The sequence below is a fragment of the Siniperca chuatsi genome, linkage group LG10, assembly GCF_020085105.1.
Source record: "Siniperca chuatsi isolate FFG_IHB_CAS linkage group LG10, ASM2008510v1, whole genome shotgun sequence".
Classification (NCBI taxonomy): Eukaryota; Metazoa; Chordata; class Actinopteri; order Centrarchiformes; family Sinipercidae; genus Siniperca; species Siniperca chuatsi.
The window spans coordinates 29,584,586-29,609,484 of record NC_058051.1 but is presented as its reverse complement, the minus strand read 5'-3'; the positions used below and the strand labels follow the sequence as shown (position 1 = coordinate 29,609,484).

At 44.2% G+C, this 24,899-nt stretch overlaps 18 non-coding genes across 18 annotated transcripts; all 18 read left to right on the top strand.

Annotated features, from left to right (window-relative positions):
• Positions 1-910: 910 nt before the first annotated feature.
• trnak-uuu lies at positions 911-983 on the top strand. Its single transcript has one exon. It is a non-coding gene; the product is annotated as a tRNA-Lys (tRNA).
• Positions 984-2,113: 1,130 nt separating this feature from the next.
• trnak-uuu lies at positions 2,114-2,186 on the top strand. Its single transcript has one exon. It is a non-coding gene; the product is annotated as a tRNA-Lys (tRNA).
• A 1,127-nt stretch (positions 2,187-3,313) lies between these two features.
• trnak-uuu lies at positions 3,314-3,386 on the top strand. Its single transcript has one exon. It is a non-coding gene; the product is annotated as a tRNA-Lys (tRNA).
• Positions 3,387-4,515: 1,129 nt separating this feature from the next.
• On the top strand, positions 4,516-4,588 carry trnak-uuu. Its single transcript has one exon. It is a non-coding gene; the product is annotated as a tRNA-Lys (tRNA).
• Positions 4,589-5,721: 1,133 nt separating this feature from the next.
• Positions 5,722-5,794, top strand: trnak-uuu. The gene has a single exon. It is a non-coding gene; the product is annotated as a tRNA-Lys (tRNA).
• Positions 5,795-6,923: 1,129 nt separating this feature from the next.
• Positions 6,924-6,996, top strand: trnak-uuu. Its single transcript has one exon. It is a non-coding gene; the product is annotated as a tRNA-Lys (tRNA).
• Positions 6,997-8,126: 1,130 nt separating this feature from the next.
• trnak-uuu lies at positions 8,127-8,199 on the top strand. The gene has a single exon. It is a non-coding gene; the product is annotated as a tRNA-Lys (tRNA).
• Positions 8,200-9,328: 1,129 nt separating this feature from the next.
• trnak-uuu lies at positions 9,329-9,401 on the top strand. Its single transcript has one exon. It is a non-coding gene; the product is annotated as a tRNA-Lys (tRNA).
• Positions 9,402-10,531: 1,130 nt separating this feature from the next.
• trnak-uuu lies at positions 10,532-10,604 on the top strand. The gene has a single exon. It is a non-coding gene; the product is annotated as a tRNA-Lys (tRNA).
• Positions 10,605-11,733: 1,129 nt separating this feature from the next.
• On the top strand, positions 11,734-11,806 carry trnak-uuu. Its single transcript has one exon. It is a non-coding gene; the product is annotated as a tRNA-Lys (tRNA).
• A 1,129-nt stretch (positions 11,807-12,935) lies between these two features.
• On the top strand, positions 12,936-13,008 carry trnak-uuu. Its single transcript has one exon. It is a non-coding gene; the product is annotated as a tRNA-Lys (tRNA).
• Positions 13,009-14,138: 1,130 nt separating this feature from the next.
• trnak-uuu lies at positions 14,139-14,210 on the top strand. The gene has a single exon. It is a non-coding gene; the product is annotated as a tRNA-Lys (tRNA).
• Positions 14,211-15,336: 1,126 nt separating this feature from the next.
• Positions 15,337-15,408, top strand: trnak-uuu. Its single transcript has one exon. It is a non-coding gene; the product is annotated as a tRNA-Lys (tRNA).
• Positions 15,409-16,536: 1,128 nt separating this feature from the next.
• trnak-uuu lies at positions 16,537-16,608 on the top strand. Its single transcript has one exon. It is a non-coding gene; the product is annotated as a tRNA-Lys (tRNA).
• Positions 16,609-17,736: 1,128 nt separating this feature from the next.
• Positions 17,737-17,808, top strand: trnak-uuu. Its single transcript has one exon. It is a non-coding gene; the product is annotated as a tRNA-Lys (tRNA).
• A 3,522-nt stretch (positions 17,809-21,330) lies between these two features.
• Positions 21,331-21,403, top strand: trnak-uuu. Its single transcript has one exon. It is a non-coding gene; the product is annotated as a tRNA-Lys (tRNA).
• Positions 21,404-22,532: 1,129 nt separating this feature from the next.
• trnak-uuu lies at positions 22,533-22,603 on the top strand. The gene has a single exon. It is a non-coding gene; the product is annotated as a tRNA-Lys (tRNA).
• A 1,127-nt stretch (positions 22,604-23,730) lies between these two features.
• On the top strand, positions 23,731-23,802 carry trnak-uuu. The gene has a single exon. It is a non-coding gene; the product is annotated as a tRNA-Lys (tRNA).
• Positions 23,803-24,899: the final 1,097 nt, after the last annotated feature.

The following is a 24,899-nucleotide window of genomic DNA, read 5'->3' as shown; positions in this document are numbered from 1 at the left end:
AGGGTGGACCCTCCTCCAGTCCAGATGGAGGTGGTAATGGACTAAAGAATCTTTGTCTTGGTGTCAGACTTTGTTATGTAAATGTGATGCGATGACTGCCTGGTGAAGTAAAAATGATACATTTGTTGTATAGTAAGTGATCAAGAACCTGATTGCAGTCCATCTTGGTTTTGCCAGGCTACATGCAAATCAGGGTGGACCCTCCTCCAGTCCAGATGGAGGTGGTAATGGACTAAAAAATCTTGGTCTTTGTGTCAGACTTTGTTATGTAAATGTGATGCGATGACTGCCTGGTGAAGTAAAAATGATACATTTCTTGTATAGTAACTGATCAAGAACCAAGACCAAGACCAAGACTTCACACTTGTGGTAACAGCGATCTTGCAGGTTCATTGAATGTGGTCACACTTTGCAGGAAATATAGTAAGTGATCAAGAACCTGATTGCAGTCCATCTTGGTTTTGCCAGGCTACATGCAAATCAGGGTGGACCCAGGGTGGTTTTGCCAGGCTACATGCAAATCACAAGCCTCCACAGCAGCTTCGGCGCTCCTTGGGATAGATTCTCCAAGTCTGCAGAAGTCTACTTGATGAGCAGCATTCTTCCAAAGGCTGTTTTCTCATTATTCTGATGAAGAGGACTGTCTAACGGTCTCTTCACACTTGTGGTAACAGCGATCTTGCAGGTTCATTGAATGTGGTCACACTTTGCAGGATTGGTCTAAAGAACCTTGGTCCTTGTGGCAAACATTGTGGTGTAAATGTGATGCGATGACTGCCTGCTGAAGTCAAGATTAAACATTTCTTGTATACTAACTGCCAAAGTAGTGCACTATCCTCATGGGGTGTTGGCATATAAATTGGGATTTGGACTTAGTGCGATCATTTCCTCCAGGAAAACTCTTCTTGAAGCCTGGGTAGCTCAGACGGTAGAGCATCAGACTTTTAATCTGAGGGTCCAGGGTTCAAGTCCCTGTTCAGGCGAATAGTTTATTGTGTGTGTAGTGCTCACTATGGTCCTCATTGATGTAGGTCTGCAGGAAGAATGGTTGATTTGGACAGCACTTGCTTGAATTCCTGTGAATGTGCATGTTACGTCATGAGGACACTTTCATTGCACATTGCCACTTAATTGGATCTGTCTTGGCCACATCAACAATCTGATTGCGGTCCATCTTGGTTTTGCCAGGCTACATGCAAATCAGGGTGGACCCTCCTCCAGTCCAGATGGAGGTGGTAATGGACTAAAGAATCTTTGTCTTGGTGTCAGACTTTGTTATGTAAATGTGATGCGATGACTGCCTGGTGAAGTAAAAATGATACATTTGTTGTATAGTAAGTGATCAAGAACCTGATTGCAGTCCATCTTGGTTTTGCCAGGCTACATGCAAATCAGGGTGGACCCTCCTCCAGTCCAGATGGAGGTGGTAATGGACTAAAGAATCTTGGTCTTTGTGTCAGACTTTGTTATGTAAATGTGATGCGATGACTGCCTGGTGAAGTAAAAATGATACATTTCTTGTATAGTAACTGATCAAGAACCAAGACCAAGACCAAGACTTCACACTTGTGGTAACAGCGATCTTGCAGGTTCATTGAATGTGGTCACACTTTGCAGGAAATATAGTAAGTGATCAAGAACCTGATTGCAGTCCATCTTGGTTTTGCCAGGCTACATGCAAATCAGGGTGGACCCAGGGTGGTTTTGCCAGGCTACATGCAAATCACAAGCCTCCACAGCAGCTTCGGCGCTCCTTGGGATAGATTCTCCAAGTCTGCAGAAGTCTACTTGATGAGCAGCATTCTTCCAAAGGCTGTTTTCTCATTATTCTGATGAAGAGGACTGTCTAACGGTCTCTTCACACTTGTGGTAACAGCGATCTTGCAGGTTCATTGAATGTGGTCACACTTTGCAGGATTGGTCTAAAGAACCTTGGTCCTTGTGGCAAACATTGTGGTGTAAATGTGATGCGATGACTGCCTGCTGAAGTCAAGATTAAACATTTCTTGTATACTAACTGCCAAAGTAGTGCACTATCCTCATGGGGTGTTGGCATATAAATTGGGATTTGGACTTAGTGCGATCATTTCCTCCAGGGAAAACTCTTTTCGAAGCCTGGGTAGCTCAGACGGTAGAGCATCAGACTTTTAATCTGAGGGTCCAGGGTTCAAGTCCCTGTTCAGGCGAATAGTTTATTGTGTGTGTAGTGCTCACTATGGTCCTCATTGATGTAGGTCTGCAGGAAGAATGGTTGATTTGGACAGCACTTGCTTGAATTCCTGTGAATGTGCATGTTACGTCATGAGGACACTTTCATTGCACATTGCCACTTAATTGGATCTGTCTTGGCCACATCAACAATCTGATTGCGGTCCATCTTGGTTTTGCCAGGCTACATGCAAATCAGGGTGGACCCTCCTCCAGTCCAGATGGAGGTGGTAATGGACTAAAGAATCTTTGTCTTGGTGTCAGACTTTGTTATGTAAATGTGATGCGATGACTGCCTGGTGAAGTAAAAATGATACATTTGTTGTATAGTAAGTGATCAAGAACCTGATTGCAGTCCATCTTGGTTTTGCCAGGCTACATGCAAATCAGGGTGGACCCTCCTCCAGTCCAGATGGAGGTGGTAATGGACTAAAGAATCTTGGTCTTTGTGTCAGACTTTGTTATGTAAATGTGATGCGATGACTGCCTGGTGAAGTAAAAATGATACATTTCTTGTATAGTAACTGATCAAGAACCAAGACCAAGACCAAGACTTCACACTTGTGGTAACAGCGATCTTGCAGGTTCATTGAATGTGGTCACACTTTGCAGGAAATATAGTAAGTGATCAAGAACCTGATTGCAGTCCATCTTGGTTTTGCCAGGCTACATGCAAATCAGGGTGGACCCAGGGTGGTTTTGCCAGGCTACATGCAAATCACAAGCCTCCACAGCTTCGGCGCTCCTTGGGATAGATTCTCCAAGTCTGCAGAAGTCTACTTGATGAGCAGCATTCTTCCAAAGGCTGTTTTCTCATTATTCTGATGAAGAGGACTGTCTAACGGTCTCTTCACACTTGTGGTAACAGCGATCTTGCAGGTTCATTGAATGTGGTCACACTTTGCAGGATTGGTCTAAAGAACCTTGGTCCTTGTGGCAAACATTGTGGTGTAAATGTGATGCGATGACTGCCTGCTGAAGTCAAGATTAAACATTTCTTGTATACTAACTGCCAAAGTAGTGCACTATCCTCATGGGGTGTTGGCATATAAATTGGGATTTGGACTTAGTGCGATCATTTCCTCCAGGGAAAACTCTTCTTGAAGCCTGGGTAGCTCAGACGGTAGAGCATCAGACTTTTAATCTGAGGGTCCAGGGTTCAAGTCCCTGTTCAGGCGAATAGTTTATTGTGTGTGTAGTGCTCACTATGGTCCTCATTGATGTAGGTCTGCAGGAAGAATGGTTGATTTGGACAGCACTTGCTTGAATTCCTGTGAATGTGCATGTTACGTCATGAGGACACTTTCATTGCACATTGCCACTTAATTGGATCTGTCTTGGCCACATCAACAATCTGATTGCGGTCCATCTTGGTTTTGCCAGGCTACATGCAAATCAGGGTGGACCCTCCTCCAGTCCAGATGGAGGTGGTAATGGACTAAAGAATCTTTGTCTTGGTGTCAGACTTTGTTATGTAAATGTGATGCGATGACTGCCTGGTGAAGTAAAAATGATACATTTGTTGTATAGTAAGTGATCAAGAACCTGATTGCAGTCCATCTTGGTTTTGCCAGGCTACATGCAAATCAGGGTGGACCCTCCTCCAGTCCAGATGGAGGTGGTAATGGACTAAAGAATCTTGGTCTTTGTGTCAGACTTTGTTATGTAAATGTGATGCGATGACTGCCTGGTGAAGTAAAAATGATACATTTCTTGTATAGTAACTGATCAAGAACCAAGACCAAGACCAAGACTTCACACTTGTGGTAACAGCGATCTTGCAGGTTCATTGAATGTGGTCACACTTTGCAGGAAATATAGTAAGTGATCAAGAACCTGATTGCAGTCCATCTTGGTTTTGCCAGGCTACATGCAAATCAGGGTGGACCCAGGGTGGTTTTGCCAGGCTACATGCAAATCACAAGCCTCCACAGCAGCTTCGGCGCTCCTTGGGATAGATTCTCCAAGTCTGCAGAAGTCTACTTGATGAGCAGCATTCTTCCAAAGGCTGTTTTCTCATTATTCTGATGAAGAGGACTGTCTAACGGTCTCTTCACACTTGTGGTAACAGCGATCTTGCAGGTTCATTGAATGTGGTCACACTTTGCAGGATTGGTCTAAAGAACCTTGGTCCTTGTGGCAAACATTGTGGTGTAAATGTGATGCGATGACTGCCTGCTGAAGTCAAGATTAAACATTTCTTGTATACTAACTGCCAAAGTAGTGCACTATCCTCATGGGGTGTTGGCATATAAATTGGGATTTGGACTTAGTGCGATCATTTCCTCCAGGAAAACTCTTCTTGAAGCCTGGGTAGCTCAGACGGTAGAGCATCAGACTTTTAATCTGAGGGTCCAGGGTTCAAGTCCCTGTTCAGGCGAATAGTTTATTGTGTGTGTAGTGCTCACTATGGTCCTCATTGATGTAGGTCTGCAGGAAGAATGGTTGATTTGGACAGCACTTGCTTGAATTCCTGTGAATGTGCATGTTACGTCATGAGGACACTTTCATTGCACATTGCCACTTAATTGATCTGATCTGTCTTGGCCACATCAACAATCTGATTGCGGTCCATCTTGGTTTTGCCAGGCTACATGCAAATCAGGGTGGACCCTCCTCCAGTCCAGATGGAGGTGGTAATGGACTAAAGAATCTTTGTCTTGGTGTCAGACTTTGTTATGTAAATGTGATGCGATGACTGCCTGGTGAAGTAAAAATGATACATTTGTTGTATAGTAAGTGATCAAGAACCTGATTGCAGTCCATCTTGGTTTTGCCAGGCTACATGCAAATCAGGGTGGACCCTCCTCCAGTCCAGATGGAGGTGGTAATGGACTAAAGAATCTTGGTCTTTGTGTCAGACTTTGTTATGTAAATGTGATGCGATGACTGCCTGGTGAAGTAAAAATGATACATTTCTTGTATAGTAACTGATCAAGAACCAAGACCAAGACCAAGACTTCACACTTGTGGTAACAGCGATCTTGCAGGTTCATTGAATGTGGTCACACTTTGCAGGAAATATAGTAAGTGATCAAGAACCTGATTGCAGTCCATCTTGGTTTTGCCAGGCTACATGCAAATCAGGGTGGACCCAGGGTGGTTTTGCCAGGCTACATGCAAATCACAAGCCTCCACAGCAGCTTCGGCGCTCCTTGGGATAGATTCTCCAAGTCTGCAGAAGTCTACTTGATGAGCAGCATTCTTCCAAAGGCTGTTTTCTCATTATTCTGATGAAGAGGACTGTCTAACGGTCTCTTCACACTTGTGGTAACAGCGATCTTGCAGGTTCATTGAATGTGGTCACACTTTGCAGGATTGGTCTAAAGAACCTTGGTCCTTGTGGCAAACATTGTGGTGTAAATGTGATGCGATGACTGCCTGCTGAAGTCAAGATTAAACATTTCTTGTATACTAACTGCCAAAGTAGTGCACTATCCTCATGGGGTGTTGGCATATAAATTGGGATTTGGACTTAGTGCGATCATTTCCTCCAGGAAAACTCTTCTTGAAGCCTGGGTAGCTCAGACGGTAGAGCATCAGACTTTTAATCTGAGGGTCCAGGGTTCAAGTCCCTGTTCAGGCGAATAGTTTATTGTGTGTGTAGTGCTCACTATGGTCCTCATTGATGTAGGTCTGCAGGAAGAATGGTTGATTTGGACAGCACTTGCTTGAATTCCTGTGAATGTGCATGTTACGTCATGAGGACACTTTCATTGCACATTGCCACTTAATTGGATCTGTCTTGGCCACATCAACAATCTGATTGCGGTCCATCTTGGTTTTGCCAGGCTACATGCAAATCAGGGTGGACCCTCCTCCAGTCCAGATGGAGGTGGTAATGGACTAAAGAATCTTTGTCTTGGTGTCAGACTTTGTTATGTAAATGTGATGCGATGACTGCCTGGTGAAGTAAAAATGATACATTTGTTGTATAGTAAGTGATCAAGAACCTGATTGCAGTCCATCTTGGTTTTGCCAGGCTACATGCAAATCAGGGTGGACCCTCCTCCAGTCCAGATGGAGGTGGTAATGGACTAAAGAATCTTGGTCTTTGTGTCAGACTTTGTTATGTAAATGTGATGCGATGACTGCCTGGTGAAGTAAAAATGATACATTTCTTGTATAGTAACTGATCAAGAACCAAGACCAAGACCAAGACTTCACACTTGTGGTAACAGCGATCTTGCAGGTTCATTGAATGTGGTCACACTTTGCAGGAAATATAGTAAGTGATCAAGAACCTGATTGCAGTCCATCTTGGTTTTGCCAGGCTACATGCAAATCAGGGTGGACCCAGGGTGGTTTTGCCAGGCTACATGCAAATCACAAGCCTCCACAGCAGCTTCGGCGCTCCTTGGGATAGATTCTCCAAGTCTGCAGAAGTCTACTTGATGAGCAGCATTCTTCCAAAGGCTGTTTTCTCATTATTCTGATGAAGAGGACTGTCTAACGGTCTCTTCACACTTGTGGTAACAGCGATCTTGCAGGTTCATTGAATGTGGTCACACTTTGCAGGATTGGTCTAAAGAACCTTGGTCCTTGTGGCAAACATTGTGGTGTAAATGTGATGCGATGACTGCCTGCTGAAGTCAAGATTAAACATTTCTTGTATACTAACTGCCAAAGTAGTGCACTATCCTCATGGGGTGTTGGCATATAAATTGGGATTTGGACTTAGTGCGATCATTTCCTCCAGGAAAACTCTTTTCGAAGCCTGGGTAGCTCAGACGGTAGAGCATCAGACTTTTAATCTGAGGGTCCAGGGTTCAAGTCCCTGTTCAGGCGAATAGTTTATTGTGTGTGTAGTGCTCACTATGGTCCTCATTGATGTAGGTCTGCAGGAAGAATGGTTGATTTGGACAGCACTTGCTTGAATTCCTGTGAATGTGCATGTTACGTCATGAGGACACTTTCATTGCACATTGCCACTTAATTGGATCTGTCTTGGCCACATCAACAATCTGATTGCGGTCCATCTTGGTTTTGCCAGGCTACATGCAAATCAGGGTGGACCCTCCTCCAGTCCAGATGGAGGTGGTAATGGACTAAAGAATCTTTGTCTTGGTGTCAGACTTTGTTATGTAAATGTGATGCGATGACTGCCTGGTGAAGTAAAAATGATACATTTGTTGTATAGTAAGTGATCAAGAACCTGATTGCAGTCCATCTTGGTTTTGCCAGGCTACATGCAAATCAGGGTGGACCCTCCTCCAGTCCAGATGGAGGTGGTAATGGACTAAAGAATCTTGGTCTTTGTGTCAGACTTTGTTATGTAAATGTGATGCGATGACTGCCTGGTGAAGTAAAAATGATACATTTCTTGTATAGTAACTGATCAAGAACCAAGACCAAGACCAAGACTTCACACTTGTGGTAACAGCGATCTTGCAGGTTCATTGAATGTGGTCACACTTTGCAGGAAATATAGTAAGTGATCAAGAACCTGATTGCAGTCCATCTTGGTTTTGCCAGGCTACATGCAAATCAGGGTGGACCCAGGGTGGTTTTGCCAGGCTACATGCAAATCACAAGCCTCCACAGCAGCTTCGGCGCTCCTTGGGATAGATTCTCCAAGTCTGCAGAAGTCTACTTGATGAGCAGCATTCTTCCAAAGGCTGTTTTCTCATTATTCTGATGAAGAGGACTGTCTAACGGTCTCTTCACACTTGTGGTAACAGCGATCTTGCAGGTTCATTGAATGTGGTCACACTTTGCAGGATTGGTCTAAAGAACCTTGGTCCTTGTGGCAAACATTGTGGTGTAAATGTGATGCGATGACTGCCTGCTGAAGTCAAGATTAAACATTTCTTGTATACTAACTGCCAAAGTAGTGCACTATCCTCATGGGGTGTTGGCATATAAATTGGGATTTGGACTTAGTGCGATCATTTCCTCCAGGGAAAACTCTTTTCGAAGCCTGGGTAGCTCAGACGGTAGAGCATCAGACTTTTAATCTGAGGGTCCAGGGTTCAAGTCCCTGTTCAGGCGAATAGTTTATTGTGTGTGTAGTGCTCACTATGGTCCTCATTGATGTAGGTCTGCAGGAAGAATGGTTGATTTGGACAGCACTTGCTTGAATTCCTGTGAATGTGCATGTTACGTCATGAGGACACTTTCATTGCACATTGCCACTTAATTGGATCTGTCTTGGCCACATCAACAATCTGATTGCGGTCCATCTTGGTTTTGCCAGGCTACATGCAAATCAGGGTGGACCCTCCTCCAGTCCAGATGGAGGTGGTAATGGACTAAAGAATCTTTGTCTTGGTGTCAGACTTTGTTATGTAAATGTGATGCGATGACTGCCTGGTGAAGTAAAAATGATACATTTGTTGTATAGTAAGTGATCAAGAACCTGATTGCAGTCCATCTTGGTTTTGCCAGGCTACATGCAAATCAGGGTGGACCCTCCTCCAGTCCAGATGGAGGTGGTAATGGACTAAAGAATCTTGGTCTTTGTGTCAGACTTTGTTATGTAAATGTGATGCGATGACTGCCTGGTGAAGTAAAAATGATACATTTCTTGTATAGTAACTGATCAAGAACCAAGACCAAGACCAAGACTTCACACTTGTGGTAACAGCGATCTTGCAGGTTCATTGAATGTGGTCACACTTTGCAGGAAATATAGTAAGTGATCAAGAACCTGATTGCAGTCCATCTTGGTTTTGCCAGGCTACATGCAAATCAGGGTGGACCCAGGGTGGTTTTGCCAGGCTACATGCAAATCACAAGCCTCCACAGCAGCTTCGGCGCTCCTTGGGATAGATTCTCCAAGTCTGCAGAAGTCTACTTGATGAGCAGCATTCTTCCAAAGGCTGTTTTCTCATTATTCTGATGAAGAGGACTGTCTAACGGTCTCTTCACACTTGTGGTAACAGCGATCTTGCAGGTTCATTGAATGTGGTCACACTTTGCAGGATTGGTCTAAAGAACCTTGGTCCTTGTGGCAAACATTGTGGTGTAAATGTGATGCGATGACTGCCTGCTGAAGTCAAGATTAAACATTTCTTGTATACTAACTGCCAAAGTAGTGCACTATCCTCATGGGGTGTTGGCATATAAATTGGGATTTGGACTTAGTGCGATCATTTCCTCCAGGAAAACTCTTCTTGAAGCCTGGGTAGCTCAGACGGTAGAGCATCAGACTTTTAATCTGAGGGTCCAGGGTTCAAGTCCCTGTTCAGGCGAATAGTTTATTGTGTGTGTAGTGCTCACTATGGTCCTCATTGATGTAGGTCTGCAGGAAGAATGGTTGATTTGGACAGCACTTGCTTGAATTCCTGTGAATGTGCATGTTACGTCATGAGGACACTTTCATTGCACATTGCCACTTAATTGGATCTGTCTTGGCCACATCAACAATCTGATTGCGGTCCATCTTGGTTTTGCCAGGCTACATGCAAATCAGGGTGGACCCTCCTCCAGTCCAGATGGAGGTGGTAATGGACTAAAGAATCTTTGTCTTGGTGTCAGACTTTGTTATGTAAATGTGATGCGATGACTGCCTGGTGAAGTAAAAATGATACATTTGTTGTATAGTAAGTGATCAAGAACCTGATTGCAGTCCATCTTGGTTTTGCCAGGCTACATGCAAATCAGGGTGGACCCTCCTCCAGTCCAGATGGAGGTGGTAATGGACTAAAGAATCTTGGTCTTTGTGTCAGACTTTGTTATGTAAATGTGATGCGATGACTGCCTGGTGAAGTAAAAATGATACATTTCTTGTATAGTAACTGATCAAGAACCAAGACCAAGACCAAGACTTCACACTTGTGGTAACAGCGATCTTGCAGGTTCATTGAATGTGGTCACACTTTGCAGGAAATATAGTAAGTGATCAAGAACCTGATTGCAGTCCATCTTGGTTTTGCCAGGCTACATGCAAATCAGGGTGGACCCAGGGTGGTTTTGCCAGGCTACATGCAAATCACAAGCCTCCACAGCAGCTTCGGCGCTCCTTGGGATAGATTCTCCAAGTCTGCAGAAGTCTACTTGATGAGCAGCATTCTTCCAAAGGCTGTTTTCTCATTATTCTGATGAAGAGGACTGTCTAACGGTCTCTTCACACTTGTGGTAACAGCGATCTTGCAGGTTCATTGAATGTGGTCACACTTTGCAGGATTGGTCTAAAGAACCTTGGTCCTTGTGGCAAACATTGTGGTGTAAATGTGATGCGATGACTGCCTGCTGAAGTCAAGATTAAACATTTCTTGTATACTAACTGCCAAAGTAGTGCACTATCCTCATGGGGTGTTGGCATATAAATTGGGATTTGGACTTAGTGCGATCATTTCCTCCAGGGAAAACTCTTCTTGAAGCCTGGGTAGCTCAGACGGTAGAGCATCAGACTTTTAATCTGAGGGTCCAGGGTTCAAGTCCCTGTTCAGGCGAATAGTTTATTGTGTGTGTAGTGCTCACTATGGTCCTCATTGATGTAGGTCTGCAGGAAGAATGGTTGATTTGGACAGCACTTGCTTGAATTCCTGTGAATGTGCATGTTACGTCATGAGGACACTTTCATTGCACATTGCCACTTAATTGGATCTGTCTTGGCCACATCAACAATCTGATTGCGGTCCATCTTGGTTTTGCCAGGCTACATGCAAATCAGGGTGGACCCTCCTCCAGTCCAGATGGAGGTGGTAATGGACTAAAGAATCTTTGTCTTGGTGTCAGACTTTGTTATGTAAATGTGATGCGATGACTGCCTGGTGAAGTAAAAATGATACATTTGTTGTATAGTAAGTGATCAAGAACCTGATTGCAGTCCATCTTGGTTTTGCCAGGCTACATGCAAATCAGGGTGGACCCTCCTCCAGTCCAGATGGAGGTGGTAATGGACTAAAGAATCTTGGTCTTTGTGTCAGACTTTGTTATGTAAATGTGATGCGATGACTGCCTGGTGAAGTAAAAATGATACATTTCTTGTATAGTAACTGATCAAGAACCAAGACCAAGACCAAGACTTCACACTTGTGGTAACAGCGATCTTGCAGGTTCATTGAATGTGGTCACACTTTGCAGGAAATATAGTAAGTGATCAAGAACCTGATTGCAGTCCATCTTGGTTTTGCCAGGCTACATGCAAATCAGGGTGGACCCAGGGTGGTTTTGCCAGGCTACATGCAAATCACAAGCCTCCACAGCAGCTTCGGCGCTCCTTGGGATAGATTCTCCAAGTCTGCAGAAGTCTACTTGATGAGCAGCATTCTTCCAAAGGCTGTTTTCTCATTATTCTGATGAAGAGGACTGTCTAACGGTCTCTTCACACTTGTGGTAACAGCGATCTTGCAGGTTCATTGAATGTGGTCACACTTTGCAGGATTGGTCTAAAGAACCTTGGTCCTTGTGGCAAACATTGTGGTGTAAATGTGATGCGATGACTGCCTGCTGAAGTCAAGATTAAACATTTCTTGTATACTAACTGCCAAAGTAGTGCACTATCCTCATGGGGTGTTGGCATATAAATTGGGATTTGGACTTAGTGCGATCATTTCCTCCAGGAAAACTCTTCTTGAAGCCTGGGTAGCTCAGACGGTAGAGCATCAGACTTTTAATCTGAGGGTCCAGGGTTCAAGTCCCTGTTCAGGCGAATAGTTTATTGTGTGTGTAGTGCTCACTATGGTCCTCATTGATGTAGGTCTGCAGGAAGAATGGTTGATTTGGACAGCACTTGCTTGAATTCCTGTGAATGTGCATGTTACGTCATGAGGACACTTTCATTGCACATTGCCACTTAATTGGATCTGTCTTGGCCACATCAACAATCTGATTGCGGTCCATCTTGGTTTTGCCAGGCTACATGCAAATCAGGGTGGACCCTCCTCCAGTCCAGATGGAGGTGGTAATGGACTAAAGAATCTTTGTCTTGGTGTCAGACTTTGTTATGTAAATGTGATGCGATGACTGCCTGGTGAAGTAAAAATGATACATTTGTTGTATAGTAAGTGATCAAGAACCTGATTGCAGTCCATCTTGGTTTTGCCAGGCTACATGCAAATCAGGGTGGACCCTCCTCCAGTCCAGATGGAGGTGGTAATGGACTAAAGAATCTTGGTCTTTGTGTCAGACTTTGTTATGTAAATGTGATGCGATGACTGCCTGGTGAAGTAAAAATGATACATTTCTTGTATAGTAACTGATCAAGAACCAAGACCAAGACCAAGACTTCACACTTGTGGTAACAGCGATCTTGCAGGTTCATTGAATGTGGTCACACTTTGCAGGAAATATAGTAAGTGATCAAGAACCTGATTGCAGTCCATCTTGGTTTTGCCAGGCTACATGCAAATCAGGGTGGACCCAGGGTGGTTTTGCCAGGCTACATGCAAATCACAAGCCTCCACAGCAGCTTCGGCGCTCCTTGGGATAGATTCTCCAAGTCTGCAGAAGTCTACTTGATGAGCAGCATTCTTCCAAAGGCTGTTTTCTCATTATTCTGATGAAGAGGACTGTCTAACGGTCTCTTCACACTTGTGGTAACAGCGATCTTGCAGGTTCATTGAATGTGGTCACACTTTGCAGGATTGGTCTAAAGAACCTTGGTCCTTGTGGCAAACATTGTGGTGTAAATGTGATGCGATGACTGCCTGCTGAAGTCAAGATTAAACATTTCTTGTATACTAACTGCCAAAGTAGTGCACTATCCTCATGGGGTGTTGGCATATAAATTGGGATTTGGACTTAGTGCGATCATTTCCTCCAGGAAAACTCTTCTTGAAGCCTGGGTAGCTCAGGCGGTAGAGCATCAGACTTTTAATCTGAGGGTCCAGGGTTCAAGTCCCTGTTCAGGCGAATAGTTTATTGTGTGTGTAGTGCTCACTATGGTCCTCATTGATGTAGGTCTGCAGGAAGAATGGTTGATTTGGACAGCACTTGCTTGAATTCCTGTGAATGTGCATGTTACGTCATGAGGACACTTTCATTGCACATTGCCACTTAATTGGATCTGTCTTGGCCACATCAACAATCTGATTGCGGTCCATCTTGGTTTTGCCAGGCTACATGCAAATCAGGGTGGACCCTCCTCCAGTCCAGATGGAGGTGGTAATGGACTAAAGAATCTTTGTCTTGGTGTCAGACTTTGTTATGTAAATGTGATGCGATGACTGCCTGGTGAAGTAAAAATGATACATTTGTTGTATAGTAAGTGATCAAGAACCTGATTGCAGTCCATCTTGGTTTTGCCAGGCTACATGCAAATCAGGGTGGACCCTCCTCCAGTCCAGATGGAGGTGGTAATGGACTAAAGAATCTTGGTCTTTGTGTCAGACTTTGTTATGTAAATGTGATGCGATGACTGCCTGGTGAAGTAAAAATGATACATTTCTTGTATAGTAACTGATCAAGAACCAAGACCAAGACCAAGACTTCACACTTGTGGTAACAGCGATCTTGCAGGTTCATTGAATGTGGTCACACTTTGCAGGAAATATAGTAAGTGATCAAGAACCTGATTGCAGTCCATCTTGGTTTTGCCAGGCTACATGCAAATCAGGGTGGACCCAGGGTGGTTTTGCCAGGCTACATGCAAATCACAAGCCTCCACAGCAGCTTCGGCGCTCCTTGGGATAGATTCTCCAAGTCTGCAGAAGTCTACTTGATGAGCAGCATTCTTCCAAAGGCTGTTTTCTCATTATTCTGATGAAGAGGACTGTCTAACGGTCTCTTCACACTTGTGGTAACAGCGATCTTGCAGGTTCATTGAATGTGGTCACACTTTGCAGGATTGGTCTAAAGAACCTTGGTCCTTGTGGCAAACATTGTGGTGTAAATGTGATGCGATGACTGCCTGCTGAAGTCAAGATTAAACATTTCTTGTATACTAACTGCCAAAGTAGTGCACTATCCTCATGGGGTGTTGGCATATAAATTGGGATTTGGACTTAGTGCGATCATTTCCTCCAGGGAAAACTCTTCTTGAAGCCTGGGTAGCTCAGGCGGTAGAGCATCAGACTTTTAATCTGAGGTCCAGGGTTCAAGTCCCTGTTCAGGCGAATAGTTTATTGTGTGTGTAGTGCTCACTATGGTCCTCATTGATGTAGGTCTGCAGGAAGAATGGTTGATTTGGACAGCACTTGCTTGAATTCCTGTGAATGTGCATGTTACGTCATGAGGACACTTTCATTGCACATTGCCACTTAATTGGATCTGTCTTGGCCACATCAACAATCTGATTGCGGTCCATCTTGGTTTTGCCAGGCTACATGCAAATCAGGGTGGACCCTCCTCCAGTCCAGATGGAGGTGGTAATGGACTAAAGAATCTTTGTCTTGGTGTCAGACTTTGTTATGTAAATGTGATGCGATGACTGCCTGGTGAAGTAAAAATGATACATTTGTTGTATAGTAAGTGATCAAGAACCTGATTGCAGTCCATCTTGGTTTTGCCAGGCTACATGCAAATCAGGGTGGACCCTCCTCCAGTCCAGATGGAGGTGGTAATGGACTAAAGAATCTTGGTCTTTGTGTCAGACTTTGTTATGTAAATGTGATGCGATGACTGCCTGGTGAAGTAAAAATGATACATTTCTTGTATAGTAACTGATCAAGAACCAAGACCAAGACCAAGACTTCACACTTGTGGTAACAGCGATCTTGCAGGTTCATTGAATGTGGTCACACTTTGCAGGAAATATAGTAAGTGATCAAGAACCTGATTGCAGTCCATCTTGGTTTTGCCAGGCTACATGCAAATCAGGGTGGACCCAGGGTGGTTTTGCCAGGCTACATGCAAATCACAAGCCTCCACAGCAACCGGCGCTCCTTGGGATAGATTCTCCAAGTCTGCAGAAGTCTACTTGATGAGCAGCATTCTTCCAAAGGCTGTTTTCTCATTATTCTGATGAAGAGGACTGTCTAACGGTCTCTTCACACTTGTGTAACAGCGATCTTGCAGGTTCATTGAATGTGGTCACACTTTGCAGGATTGGTCTAAAGAACCTTGGTCCTTGTGGCAAACATTGTGGTGTAAATGTGATGCGATGACTGCCTGCTGAAGTCAAGATTAAACATTTCTTGTATACTAACTGCCAAAGTAGTGCACTATCCTCATGGGGTGTTGGCATATAAATTGGGATTTGGACTTAGTGCGATCATTTCCTCCAGGAAAACTCTTCTTGAAGCCTGGGTAGCTCAGGCGGTAGAGCATCAGACTTTTAATCTGAGGTCCAGGGTTCAAGTCCCTGTTCAGGCGAATAGTTTATTGTGTGTGTAGTGCTCACTATGGTCCTCATTGATGTAGGTCTGCAGGAAGAATGGTTGATTTGGACAGCACTTGCTTGAATTCCTGTGAATGTGCATGTTACGTCATGAGGACACTTTCATTGCACATTGCCACTTAATTGGATCTGTCTTGGCCACATCAACAATCTGATTGCGGTCCATCTTGGTTTTGCCAGGCTACATGCAAATCAGGGTGGACCCTCCTCCAGTCCAGATGGAGGTGGTAATGGACTAAAGAATCTTTGTCTTGGTGTCAGACTTTGTTATGTAAATGTGATGCGATGACTGCCTGGTGAAGTAAAAATGATACATTTGTTGTATAGTAAGTGATCAAGAACCTGATTGCAGTCCATCTTGGTTTTGCCAGGCTACATGCAAATCAGGGTGGACCCTCCTCCAGTCCAGATGGAGGTGGTAATGGACTAAAGAATCTTGGTCTTTGTGTCAGACTTTGTTATGTAAATGTGATGCGATGACTGCCTGGTGAAGTAAAAATGATACATTTCTTGTATAGTAACTGATCAAGAACCAAGACCAAGACCAAGACTTCACACTTGTGGTAACAGCGATCTTGCAGGTTCATTGAATGTGGTCACACTTTGCAGGAAATATAGTAAGTGATCAAGAACCTGATTGCAGTCCATCTTGGTTTTGCCAGGCTACATGCAAATCAGGGTGGACCCAGGGTGGTTTTGCCAGGCTACATGCAAATCACAAGCCTCCACAGCAGCCGGCGCTCCTTGGGATAGATTCTCCAAGTCTGCAGAAGTCTACTTGATGAGCAGCATTCTTCCAAAGGCTGTTTTCTCATTATTCTGATGAAGAGGACTGTCTAACGGTCTCTTCACACACTTGTGTAACAGCGATCTTGCAGGTTCATTGAATGTGGTCACACTTTGCAGGATTGGTCTAAGAACCTTGGTCCTTGTGGCAAACATTGTGGTGTAAATGTGATCACGATGACTGCCTGCTGAAGTCAAGATTAAACATTTCTTGTATACTAACTGCCAAAGTAGTGCACTATCCTCATGGGGTGTTGGCATATAAATTGGGATTTGGACTTAGTGCGATCATTTCCTCCAGGAAAACTCTTCTTGAAGCCTGGGTAGCTCAGGCGGTAGAGCATCAGACTTTTAATCTGAGGGTCCAGGGTTCAAGTCCTGTTCAGGCGAATAGTTTATTGTGTGTGTAGTGCTCACTATGGTCCTCATTGATGTAGGTCTGCAGGAAGAATGGTTGATTTGGACAGCACTTGCTTGAATTCCTGTGAATGTGCATGTTACGTCATGAGGACACTTTCATTGCACATTGCCACTTAATTGGATCTGTCTTGGCCACATCAACAATCTGATTGCGGTCCATCTTGGTTTTGCCAGGCTACATGCAAATCAGGGTGGACCCTCCTCCAGTCCAGATGGAGGTGGTAATGGACTAAAGAATCTTTGTCTTGGTGTCAGACTTTGTTATGTAAATGTGATGCGATGACTGCCTGGTGAAGTAAAAATGATACATTTGTTGTATAGTAAGTGATCAAGAACCTGATTGCAGTCCATCTTGGTTTTGCCAGGCTACATGCAAATCAGGGTGGACCCTCCTCCAGTCCAGATGGAGGTGGTAATGGACTAAAGAATCTTGGTCTTTGTGTCAGACTTTGTTATGTAAATGTGATGCGATGACTGCCTGGTGAAGTAAAAATGATACATTTCTTGTATAGTAACTGATCAAGAACCAAGACCAAGACCAAGACTTCACACTTGTGGTAACAGCGATCTTGCAGGTTCATTGAATGTGGTCACACTTTGCAGGAAATATAGTAAGTGATCAAGAACCTGATTGCAGTCCATCTTGGTTTTGCCAGGCTACATGCAAATCAGGGTGGACCCAGGGTGGTTTTGCCAGGCTACATGCAAATCACAAGCCTCCACAGCAACCGGCGCTCCTTGGGATAGATTCTCCAAGTCTGCAGAAGTCTACTTGATGAGCAGCATTCTTCCAAAGGCTGTTTTCTCATTATTCTGATGAAGAGGACTGTCTAACGGTCTCTTCACACTTGTGTGTAACAGCGATCTTGCAGGTTCATTGAATGTGGTCACACTTTGCAGGATTGGTCTAAAGAACCTTGGTCCTTGTGGCAAACATTGTGGTGTAAATGTGATGCGATGACTGCCTGCTGAAGTCAAGATTAAACATTTCTTGTATACTAACTGCCAAAGTAGTGCACTATCCTCATGGGGTGTTGGCATATAAATTGGGATTTGGACTTAGTGCGATCATTTCCTCCAGGAAAACTCTTTTTGAAGCCTGGGTAGCTCAGGCGGTAGAGCATCAGACTTTTAATCTGAGGGTCCAGGGTTCAAGTCCTGTTCAGGCGAATAGTTTATTGTGTGTGTAGTGCTCACTATGGTCCTCATTGATGTAGGTCTGCAGGAAGAATGGTTGATTTGGACAGCACTTGCTTGAATTCCTGTGAATGTGCATGTTACGTCATGAGGACACTTTCATTGCACATTGCCACTTAATTGGATCTGTCTTGGCCACATCAACAATCTGATTGCGGTCCATCTTGGTTTTGCCAGGCTACATGCAAATCAGGGTGGACCCTCCTCCAGTCAGATGGAGGTGGTAATGGACTAAAGAATCTTTGTCTTGGTGTCAGACTTTGTTATGTAAATGTGATGCGATGACTGCCTGGTGAAGTAAAAATGATACATTTGTTGTATAGTAAGTGATCAAGAACCTGATTGCAGTCCATCTTGGTTTTGCCAGGCTACATGCAAATCAGGGTGGACCCTCCTCCAGTCCAGATGGAGGTGGTAATGGACTAAAGAATCTTGGTCTTTGTGTCAGACTTTGTTATGTAAATGTGATGCGATGACTGCCTGGTGAAGTAAAAATGATACATTTCTTGTATAGTAACTGATCAAGAACCAAGACCAAGACCAAGACTTCACACTTGTGGTAACAGCGATCTTGCAGGTTCATTGAATGTGGTCACACTTTGCAGGAAATATAGTAAGTGATCAAGAACCTGATTGCAGTCCATCTTGGTTTTGCCAGGCTACATGCAAATCAGGGTGGACCCAGGGTGGTTTTGCCAGGCTACATGCAAATCACAAGCCTCCACAGCAGCAACCGGCGCTCCTTGGGATAGATTCTCCAAGTCTGCAGAAGTCTACTTGATGAGCAGCATTCTTCCAAAGGCTGTTTTCTCATTATTCTGATGAAGAGGACTGTCTAACGGTCTCTTCACACTTGTGTAACAGCGATCTTGCAGGTTCATTGAATGTGGTCACACTTTGCAGGATTGGTCTAAAGAACCTTGGTCCTTGTGGCAAACATTGTGGTGTAAATGTGATGCGATGACTGCCTGCTGAAGTCAAGATTAAACATTTCTTGTATACTAACTGCCAAAGTAGTGCACTATCCTCATGGGGTGTTGGCATATAAATTGGGATTTGGACTTAGTGCGATCATTTCCTCCAGGAAAACTCTTCTTGAAGCCTGGGTAGCTCAGGCGGTAGAGCATCAGACTTTTAATCTGAGGTCCAGGGTTCAAGTCCTGTTCAGGCGAATAGTTTATTGTGTGTGTAGTGCTCACTATGGTCCTCATTGATGTAGGTCTGCAGGAAGAATGGTTGATTTGGACAGCACTTGCTTGAATTCCTGTGAATGTGCATGTTACGTCATGAGGACACTTTCATTGCACATTGCCACTTAATTGGATCTGTCTTGGCCACATCAACAATCTGATTGCGGTCCATCTTGGTTTTGCCAGGCTACATGCAAATCAGGGTGGACCCTCCTCCAGTCCAGATGGAGGTGGTAATGGACTAAAGAATCTTGGTCTTTGTGTCAGACTTTGTTATGTAAATGTGATGCGATGACTGCCTGGTGAAGTAAAAATGATACATTTGTTGTATAGTAAGTGATCAAGAACCTGATTGCAGTCCATCTTGGTTTTGCCAGGCTACATGCAAATCAGGGTGGACCCTCCTCCAGTCCAGATGGAGGTGGTAATGGACTAAAGAATCTTGGTCTTTGTGTCAGACTTTGTTATGTAAATGTGATGCGATGACTGCCTGGTGAAGTAAAAATGATACATTTCTTGTATAGTAACTGATCAAGAACCAAGACCAAGACCAAGACTTCACACTTGTGGTAACAGCGATCTTGCAGGTTCATTGAATGTGGTCACACTTTGCAGGAAATATAGTAAGTGATCAAGAACCTGATTGCAGTCCATCTTGGTTTTGCCAGGCTACATGCAAATCAGGGTGGACCCAGGGTGGTTTTGCCAGGCTACATGCAAATCACAAGCCTCCACAGCAGCCGGCGCTCCTTGGGATAGATTCTCCAAGTCTGCAGAAGTCTACTTGATGAGCAGCATTCTTCCAAAGGCTGTTTTCTCATTATTCTGATGAAGAGGACTGTCTAACGGTCTCTTCACACTTGTGGTAACAGCGATCTTGCAGGTTCATTGAATGTGGTCACACTTTGCAGGATTGGTCTAAAGAACCTTGGTCCTTGTGGCAAACATTGTGGTGTAAATGTGATGCGATGACTGCCTGCTGAAGTCAAGATTAAACATTTCTTGTATACTAACTGCCAAAGTAGTGCACTATCCTCATGGGGTGTTGGCATATAAATTGGGATTTGGACTTAGTGCGATCATTTCCTCCAGGAAAACTCTTTTTGAAGCCTGGGTAGCTCAGGCGGTAGAGCATCAGACTTTTAATCTGAGGTCCAGGGTTCAAGTCCTGTTCAGGCGAATAGTTTATTGTGTGTGTAGTGCTCACTATGGTCCTCATTGATGTAGGTCTGCAGGAAGAATGGTTGATTTGGACAGCACTTGCTTGAATTCCTGTGAATGTGCATGTTACGTCATGAGGACACTTTCATTGCACATTGCCACTTAATTGGATCTGTCTTGGCCACATCAACAATCTGATTGCGGTCCATCTTGGTTTTGCCAGGCTACATGCAAATCAGGGTGGACCCTCCTCCAGTCCAGATGGAGGTGGTAATGGACTAAAGAATCTTTGTCTTGGTGTCAGACTTTGTTATGTAAATGTGATGCGATGACTGCCTGGTGAAGTAAAATGATACATTTGTTGTATAGTAAGTGATCAAGAACCTGATTGCAGTCCATCTTGGTTTTGCCAGGCTACATGCAAATCAGGGTGGACCCTCCTCCAGTCCAGATGGAGGTGGTAATGGACTAAAGAATCTTGGTCTTTGTGTCAGACTTTGTTATGTAAATGTGATGCGATGACTGCCTGGTGAAGTAAAATGATACATTTCTTGTATAGTAACTGATCAAGAACCAAGACCAAGACCAAGACTTCACACTTGTGGTAACAGCGATCTTGCAGGTTCATTGAATGTGGTCACACTTTGCAGGAAATATAGTAAGTGATCAAGAACCTGATTGCAGTCCATCTTGGTTTTGCCAGGCTACATGCAAATCAGGGTGGACCCAGGGTGGTTTTGCCAGGCTACATGCAAATCACAAGCCTCCACAGCAGCCGGCGCTCCTTGGGATAGATTCTCCAAGTCTGCAGAAGTCTACTTGATGAGCAGCATTCTTCCAAAGGCTGTTTTCTCATTATTCTGATGAAGAGGACTGTCTAACGGTCTCTTCACACTTGTGGTAACAGCGATCTTGCAGGTTCATTGAATGTGGTCACACTTTGCAGGATTGGTCTAAAGAACCTTGGTCCTTGTGGCAAACATTGTGGTGTAAATGTGATGCGATGACTGCCTGCTGAAGTCAAGATTAAACATTTCTTGTATACTAACTGCCAAAGTAGTGCACTATCCTCATGGGGTGTTGGCATATAAATTGGGATTTGGACTTAGTGCGATCATTTCCTCCAGGAAAACTCTTCTTGAAGCCTGGGTAGCTCAGACGGTAGAGCATCAGACTTTTAATCTGAGGGTCCAGGGTTCAAGTCCCTGTTCAGGCGAATAGTTTATTGTGTGTGTAGTGCTCACTATGGTCCTCATTGATGTAGGTCTGCAGGAAGAATGGTTGATTTGGACAGCACTTGCTTGAATTCCTGTGAATGTGCATGTTACGTCATGAGGACACTTTCATTGCACATTGCCACTTAATTGGATCTGTCTTGGCCACATCAACAATCTGATTGCGGTCCATCTTGGTTTTGCCAGGCTACATGCAAATCAGGGTGGACCCTCCTCCAGTCCAGATGGAGGTGGTAATGGACTAAAGAATCTTGGTCTTTGTGTCAGACTTTGTTATGTAAATGTGATGCGATGACTGCCTGGTGAAGTAAAAATGATACATTTGTTGTATAGTAAGTGATCAAGAACCTGATTGCAGTCCATCTTGGTTTTGCCAGGCTACATGCAAATCAGGGTGGACCCTCCTCCAGTCCAGATGGAGGTGGTAATGGACTAAAGAATCTTGGTCTTTGTGTCAGACTTTGTTATGTAAATGTGATGCGATGACTGCCTGGTGAAGTAAAAATGATACATTTCTTGTATAGTAACTGATCAAGAACCAAGACCAAGACCAAGACTTCACACTTGTGGTAACAGCGATCTTGCAGGTTCATTGAATGTGGTCACACTTTGCAGGAAATATAGTAAGTGATCAAGAACCTGATTGCAGTCCATCTTGGTTTTGCCAGGCTACATGCAAATCAGGGTGGACCCAGGGTGGTTTTGCCAGGCTACATGCAAATCACAAGCCTCCACAGCAGCTTCGGCGCTCCTTGGGATAGATTCTCCAAGTCTGCAGAAGTCTACTTGATGAGCAGCATTCTTCCAAAGGCTGTTTTCTCATTATTCTGATGAAGAGGACTGTCTAACGGTCTCTTCACACTTGTGGTAACAGCGATCTTGCAGGTTCATTGAATGTGGTCACACTTTGCAGGATTGGTCTAAAGAACCTTGGTCCTTGTGGCAAACATTGTGGTGTAAATGTGATGCGATGACTGCCTGCTGAAGTCAAGATTAAACATTTCTTGTATACTAACTGCCAAAGTAGTGCACTATCCTCATGGGGTGTTGGCATATAAATTGGGATTTGGACTTAGTGCGATCATTTCCTCCAGGAAAACTCTTCTTGAAGCCTGGGTAGCTCAGGCGGTAGAGCATCAGACTTTTAATCTGAGGTCCAGGGTTCAAGTCCTGTTCAGGCGAATAGTTTATTGTGTGTGTAGTGCTCACTATGGTCCTCATTGATGTAGGTCTGCAGGAAGAATGGTTGATTTGGACAGCACTTGCTTGAATTCCTGTGAATGTGCATGTTACGTCATGAGGACACTTTCATTGCACATTGCCACTTAATTGGATCTGTCTTGGCCACATCAACAATCTGATTGCGGTCCATCTTGGTTTTGCCAGGCTACATGCAAATCAGGGTGGACCCTCCTCCAGTCCAGATGGAGGTGGTAATGGACTAAAGAATCTTTGTCTTGGTGTCAGACTTTGTTATGTAAATGTGATGCGATGACTGCCTGGTGAAGTAAAATGATACATTTGTTGTATAGTAAGTGATCAAGAACCTGATTGCAGTCCATCTTGGTTTTGCCAGGCTACATGCAAATCAGGGTGGACCCTCCTCCAGTCCAGATGGAGGTGGTAATGGACTAAAGAATCTTGGTCTTTGTGTCAGACTTTGTTATGTAAATGTGATGCGATGACTGCCTGGTGAAGTAAAATGATACATTTCTTGTATAGTAACTGATCAAGAACCAAGACCAAGACCAAGACTTCACACTTGTGGTAACAGCGATCTTGCAGGTTCATTGAATGTGGTCACACTTTGCAGGAAATATAGTAAGTGATCAAGAACCTGATTGCAGTCCATCTTGGTTTTGCCAGGCTACATGCAAATCAGGGTGGACCCAGGGTGGTTTTGCCAGGCTACATGCAAATCACAAGCCTCCACAGCAGCTTCGGCGCTCCTTGGGATAGATTCTCCAAGTCTGCAGAAGTCTACTTGATGAGCAGCATTCTTCCAAAGGCTGTTTTCTCATTATTCTGATGAAGAGGACTGTCTAACGGTCTCTTCACACTTGTGGTAACAGCGATCTTGCAGGTTCATTGAATGTGGTCACACTTTGCAGGATTGGTCTAAAGAACCTTGGTCCTTGTGGCAAACATTGTGGTGTAAATGTGATGCGATGACTGCCTGCTGAAGTCAAGATTAAACATTTCTTGTATACTAACTGCCAAAGTAGTGCACTATCCTCATGGGGTGTTGGCATATAAATTGGGATTTGGACTTAGTGCGATCATTTCCTCCAGGAAAACTCTTCTTGAAGCCTGGGTAGCTCAGGCGGTAGAGCATCAGACTTTTAATCTGAGGGTCCAGGGTTCAAGTCCTGTTCAGGCGAATAGTTTATTGTGTGTGTAGTGCTCACTATGGTCCTCATTGATGTAGGTCTGCAGGAAGAATGGTTGATTTGGACAGCACTTGCTTGAATTCCTGTGAATGTGCATGTTACGTCATGAGGACACTTTCATTGCACATTGCCACTTAATTGGATCTGTCTTGGCCACATCAACAATCTGATTGCGGTCCATCTTGGTTTTGCCAGGCTACATGCAAATCAGGGTGGACCCTCCTCCAGTCCAGATGGAGGTGGTAATGGACTAAAGAATCTTTGTCTTGGTGTCAGACTTTGTTATGTAAATGTGATGCGATGACTGCCTGGTGAAGTAAAATGATACATTTGTTGTATAGTAAGTGATCAAGAACCTGATTGCAGTCCATCTTGGTTTTGCCAGGCTACATGCAAATCAGGGTGGACCCTCCTCCAGTCAGATGGAGGTGGTAATGGACTAAAGAATCTTGGTCTTTGTGTCAGACTTTGTTATGTAAATGTGATCACGATGACTGCCTGGTGAAGTAAAAATGATACATTTCTTGTATAGTAACTGATCAAGAACCAAGACCAAGACCAAGACTTCACACTTGTGGTAACAGCGATCTTGCAGGTTCATTGAATGTGGTCACACTTTGCAGGAAATATAGTAAGTGATCAAGAACCTGATTGCAGTCCATCTTGGTTTTGCCAGGCTACATGCAAATCAGGGTGGACCCAGGGTGGTTTTGCCAGGCTACATGCAAATCACAAGCCTCCACAGCAGCAGCGCTCCTTGGGATAGATTCTCCAAGTCTGCAGAAGTCTACTTGATGAGCAGCATTCTTCCAAAGGCTGTTTTCTCATTATTCTGATGAAGAGGACTGTCTAACGGTCTCTTCACACTTGTGGTAACAGCGATCTTGCAGGTTCATTGAATGTGGTCACACTTTGCAGGATTGGTCTAAAGAACCTTGGTCCTTGTGGCAAACATTGTGGTGTAAATGTGATGCGATGACTGCCTGCTGAAGTCAAGATTAAACATTTCTTGTATACTAACTGCCAAAGTAGTGCACTATCCTCATGGGGTGTTGGCATATAAATTGGGATTTGGACTTAGTGCGAT